This window comes from Pseudophryne corroboree, unplaced genomic scaffold (assembly GCF_028390025.1).
Source record: "Pseudophryne corroboree isolate aPseCor3 unplaced genomic scaffold, aPseCor3.hap2 scaffold_129, whole genome shotgun sequence".
NCBI lineage: Eukaryota > Metazoa > Chordata > Amphibia > Anura > Myobatrachidae > Pseudophryne > Pseudophryne corroboree.
In genome coordinates this window covers 983,628-989,596 of record NW_026967915.1, presented here as the reverse complement: position 1 = coordinate 989,596, position 5,969 = coordinate 983,628, and the positions used below count along the sequence as shown (strand labels likewise).

The following is a 5,969-nucleotide window of genomic DNA, read 5'->3' as shown; positions in this document are numbered from 1 at the left end:
GACAGCCAACAAAACAGCAATTGAATAGATTAACACACTGTTGGTAAAGCAGTTGCATCAAATAGATTTTTTGCAATATAGCATGATAATCCATACTGACAGCACTGGATAGTACCAGCACATTTCTTGCTGGACTTGGTAATGCAAAGAACACAGTAAACAGCTTCACTTTTTCTCAAAAATAAATAATTGACTATTAAAAACCTATCAGTCTTGAATGAGAAAGTCAGTAAGCACCAGTGGCCTAATGGATAAGGCACTGGCCTCCTAAAACAGGGATTGTGGGTTCAGGACCCATCTGGGGTGGAACTCATTAAGGCAGCTGTGTTATTGCTAGAATTGATATTTTATCCTTGCTTCAACTATACAACAGTCTTGTAGTGTTTGGATTGCAAAAACATGACCACAGAAGCTAAAAATGACATTTATTATAACATTGATGTGGTTTTTTTTTTTTACTTTTCTATCACTGTGGACAGCTTATTCAAGTGCCATCTGGCATGCATGTTCCTTTGTTGCTCATCATTCATCACCAAAAATGATTTTCTTTTTAAATTCGTATGACTGTACTGATTGTATTGAATCAAATCCACATCTAGCATAACTGTTTCATGCTGCGAAGTGCTCCAGTGGTGCAATTGGTCAGAGTGTGGTACTTTTAAGACAGTATCTGTTGAGCAATGTCAAGGTTGTGAATTCAAGCCTCACCTGGAGCAGCTTTGTTTACAGTTTTTGTCATTTTTCTTATGTCATTAGTCATTGATTATAATCTTCTACCTTAATATTTAATATGATATTACAAAGGATGGAAGAAAGAAAAAAAGAAAGAAAGAAAGAAAGAAAGAAAGAAAGAAAGAAAGAAAGAAAGAAAGAAAGAAAGAAAGAAAGAAAGAAAGAAAGAAAAAGAAAAAACACAAATATGATTGTGAATTTAAGTTGTCAGCACACATCTGCTTTGGTTCAAATGCACTGCATATCTTCCTTGAGTCAGCCAACAAAACAGCAATTGAAAAGATTAACACACTGTTGGTAAAGCAGTTGCATCAAATAGATTTTTTGCAATATAGCATGATAATCCATACTGACAGCTCTGGATAGTACCAGCACATTTCTTGCTGGACTTGGTAATGCAAAGAACACAGTAAACAGCTTCACTTTTTCTCAAAAATAAATAATTAACTATTAAAAACCTATCAGTCTTGACTAAGAAAGTCGGTAAGCACCAGTGGCCTAATGGATAAGGCACTGGCCTCCTGAAACAGGGATTGTGGGTTCAAGTCCCATCTGGGGTGGAACTCATTAAAGCAGCTGTGTCATCACTAGAGTTGATATTTTATCCTTGCTTCAACTGTATAACAGTCTTGTAGTGTTTAGATTGCAAAAACATGACCACAGAAGCTAAAAATGACATTTATTATAACATTGTTGTGTTTTTTTTTATACTTTTCTATCACTGTGGAAAGCTTATTCAAGTGCCATCTGGCATGCACGATCCTTTGTTGCTCATCATTCATCACCAAAAATGATTTTCTTTTTAAATTCTTATGACTGTACTGATTGTATTGAATAAAATCCACATCTAGCATAACTGTTTTATGCTGCAAAGTGCTCCAGTGGTGCAATTGGTCAGAGCGTGGTACTTATAAGACAGTATCTGTTGAGCAATATCAAGGTTGTGAATTCAAGCCTCACCTGGAGCAGTTTTGTTTACAGTTTTTTTCCTTTTTCTTATGTCATTAGTCATTGATTATAATCTTCTACCTTAATATTTAATATGATATTACAAAGGATGGAAGAAAGAAAGAAAGAAAGAAAGAAAGAAAGAAAGAAAGAAAGAAAGAAAAAACACAAACATGATTGTGAATTTAAGTTGTCAGCACACATCTGCTTTGGTTCAAATGCACTGCATATCTTCCTTCAGTCAGCCAACAAAACAATAAAGGAAAAGATTAATATACTGTAGGTAAAGCAGTTGCATCAAATTGATTTTTTGCAATAGAGCATGATAATCCATACTGGCAGCTCTGGATAGTACCAGCACATTTCATGCTGGACTTGGTAATGCAAAGAACACAGTAAACAGCTTCACTTTTTCTCAAAAATAAATAATTGACTATTAAAAACCTATCAGTCTTGAATGAGAAAGTCAGTAAGCCCCAGTAGCCTAATGGATAAGGTGCTGGCCTCCTAAGCCGGGGATTGTGGGTTCAAGTCCCATCTGGGGTGGAACTCATTAAAGCAGCTGTGTTGTTTTTAGAGTTGATATTTTATCCTTGCTTCAACTGTACAACAGTCTTGTAGTGTTTAGATTGCAAAAACATGACCACAACAGCTAAAAATGACATTTATTATAACATTGTTGTGGGGTTTTTTGTTACTTTTCTATCACTGTGGAAAGCTTATTCAAGTGCCATCTGGCATGCATGATCCTTTGTTGCTCATCATTCATCACCAAAAATGATTTTCTTTTTAAATTCTTATGACTGTACTGATTGTATTGAATAAAATCCACATCTAGCATAACTGTTTTATGCTGCAAAGTGCTCCAGTGGTGCAATTGGTCAGAGCGTGGTACTTATAAGACAGTATCTGTTGAGCAATATCAAGGTTGTGAATTCAAGCCTCACCTGGAGCATTTTTGTTTACAGTTTTTTTCCTTTTTCTTATGTCATTAGTCATTGATTATAATCTTCTACCTTAATATTTAATATGATATTACAAAGGATGGAAGAAAGAAAGAAAGAAAGAAAGAAAGAAAGAAAGAAAGAAAGAAAGAAAGAAAGAAAGAAAGAAAAAACACAAACATGATTGTGAATTTAAGTTGTCAGCACACATCTGCTTTGGTTCAAATGCACTGCATATCTTCCTTCAGTCAGCCAACAAAACAACAATGGAAAAGATTAACATACTGTAGGTAAAGCAGTTGCATCAAATTGATTTTTTGCAATAGAGCATGATAATCCATACTGGCAGCTCTGGATAGTACCAGCACATTTCATGCTGGACTTGGTAATGCAAAGAACACAGTAAACAGCTTCACATTTTCTCAAAAATAAATAATTGACTATTAAAAACCTATCAGTCTTGACTAAGAAAGTCAGTAAGCACCAGTGGCCTAATGGATAAGTCACTGGCCTCCTAAAATAGGGATTGTGGGTTCAAGTCCTATCTGGGGTAGAACTCATTAAAGCAGCTGTGTCATCATTAGAGTTGATATTTTATCCTTGCTTCAACTGTACAACTGTCTTGTAGTGTTTAGATTGCAAAAACATTACCACAGAAGCTAAAAATGACATTTATTATAACATTGTGTGGGGGTTTTTTTTACTTTTCTATCACTGTGGAAAGCTTATTCAAGTGCCATCTGGCATGCATGATCCTTTGTTGCTCATCATTCATCACCAAAAATGATTTTATTTTCAAATTCTTATGACTGTACTGATTGTATTGAATAAAATCCACATCTAGCATAACTGTTTTATGCTGCAAAGTGCTCCAGTGGTGCAATTGGACAGCGTGTGTTACTTATAAGACAGTATCTGTTGAGCAATGTCAAGGTTGTGAATTCAAGTCTCACCTGAAGCAGTTTTGTTTACAGTTTTTTCCTTTTTCTTATGTCATTAGTCATTGATTATAATCTTCTACCTTAATATTTAATATGATATTACAAAGGATGGAAGAAAGAAAGAAAGAAAGAAAGAAAGAAAGAAAGAAAGAAAGAAAGAAAGAAAGAAAGAAAGAAAGAAAGAAAGAAAGAAAGAAAGAAAAAACACAATTATGATTGTGAATTTAAGTTGTCAGCACAAATCTGCTTTGGTTCAAATGCACTGCATATCTTCCTTCAGACAGCCAACAAAACAGCAATTGAATAGATTAACACACTGTTGGTAAAGCAGTTGCATCAAATAGATTTTTTGCAATATAGCATGATAATCCATACTGACAGCTCTGGATAGTACCAGCACATTTCTTGCTGGACTTGGTAATGCAAAGAACACAGTAAACAGCTTCACTTTTTCTCAAAAATAAATAATTGACTATTAAAAACCTATCAGTCTTGAATGAGAAAGTCAGTAAGCACCAGTGGCCTAATGGATAAGGCACTGGCCTCCTAAAACAGGGATTGTGGGTTCAGGACCCATCTGGGGTGGAACTCATTAAGGCAGCTGTGTTATTGCTAGAATTGATATTTTATCCTTGCTTCAACTGTACAACAGTCTTGTAGTGTTTGGATTGCAAAAACATGACCACAGAAGCTAAAAATGACATTTATTATAACATTGATGTGGTTTTTTTTTTTTACTTTTCTATCACTGTGGACAGCTTATTCAAGTGCCATCTGGCATGCATGTTCCTTTGTTGCTCATCATTCATCACCAAAAATGATTTTCTTTTTAAATTCGTATGACTGTACTGATTGTATTGAATCAAATCCACATCTAGCATAACTGTTTCATGCTGCGAAGTGCTCCAGTGGTGCAATTGGTCAGAGTGTGGTACTTTTAAGACAGTATCTGTTGAGCAATGTCAAGGTTGTGAATTCAAGCCTCACCTGGAGCAGCTTTGTTTACAGTTTTTGTCATTTTTCTTATGTCATTAGTCATTGATTATAATCTTCTACCTTAATATTTAATATGATATTACAAAGGATGGAAGAAAGAAAAAAAGAAAGAAAGAAAGAAAGAAAGAAAGAAAGAAAGAAAGAAAGAAAGAAAGAAAGAAAGAAAGAAAGAAAAAGAAAAAACACAAATATGATTGTGAATTTAAGTTGTCAGCACACATCTGCTTTGGTTCAAATGCACTGCATATCTTCCTTGAGTCAGCCAACAAAACAGCAATTGAAAAGATTAACACACTGTTGGTAAAGCAGTTGCATCAAATAGATTTTTTGCAATATAGCATGATAATCCATACTGACAGCTCTGGATAGTACCAGCACATTTCTTGCTGGACTTGGTAATGCAAAGAACACAGTAAACAGCTTCACTTTTTCTCAAAAATAAATAATTAACTATTAAAAACCTATCAGTCTTGACTAAGAAAGTCAGTAAGCACCAGTGGCCTAATGGATAAGGCACTGGCCTCCTGAAACAGGGATTGTGGGTTCAAGTCCCATCTGGGGTGGAACTCATTAAAGCAGCTGTGTCATCACTAGAGTTGATATTTTATCCTTGCTTCAACTGTATAACAGTCTTGTAGTGTTTAGATTGCAAAAACATGACCACAGAAGCTAAAAATGACATTTATTATAACATTGTTGTGTTTTTTTTTATACTTTTCTATCACTGTGGAAAGCTTATTCAAGTGCCATCTGGCATGCACGATCCTTTGTTGCTCATCATTCATCACCAAAAATGATTTTCTTTTTAAATTCTTATGACTGTACTGATTGTATTGAATAAAATCCACATCTAGCATAACTGTTTTATGCTGCAAAGTGCTCCAGTGGTGCAATTGGTCAGAGCGTGGTACTTATAAGACAGTATCTGTTGAGCAATATCAAGGTTGTGAATTCAAGCCTCACCTGGAGCAGTTTTGTTTACAGTTTTTTTCCTTTTTCTTATGTCATTAGTCATTGATTATAATCTTCTACCTTAATATTTAATATGATATTACAAAGGATGGAAGAAAGAAAGAAAGAAAGAAAGAAAGAAAGAAAAAACACAAACATGATTGTGAATTTAAGTTGTCAGCACACATCTGCTTTGGTTCAAATGCACTGCATATCTTCCTTCAGTCAGCCAACAAAACAATAAAGGAAAAGATTAATATACTGTAGGTAAAGCAGTTGCATCAAATTGATTTTTTGCAATAGAGCATGATAATCCATACTGGCAGCTCTGGATAGTACCAGCACATTTCATGCTGGACTTGGTAATGCAAAGAACACAGTAAACAGCTTCACTTTTTCTCAAAAATAAATAATTGACTATTAAAAACCTATCAGTCTTGAATGAGAAAGTCAGTAA

General features: G+C 34.7%; 1 non-coding gene across 1 annotated transcript; it reads left to right on the top strand.

The window, feature by feature from the left end:
• Positions 1 to 2,153: 2,153 nt before the first annotated feature.
• TRNAR-CCU (transfer RNA arginine (anticodon CCU)) lies at positions 2,154 to 2,226 on the top strand. Its single transcript has one exon. It is a non-coding gene; the product is annotated as a tRNA-Arg (tRNA).
• The last annotated feature ends 3,743 nt before the right edge of the window (positions 2,227 to 5,969 follow it).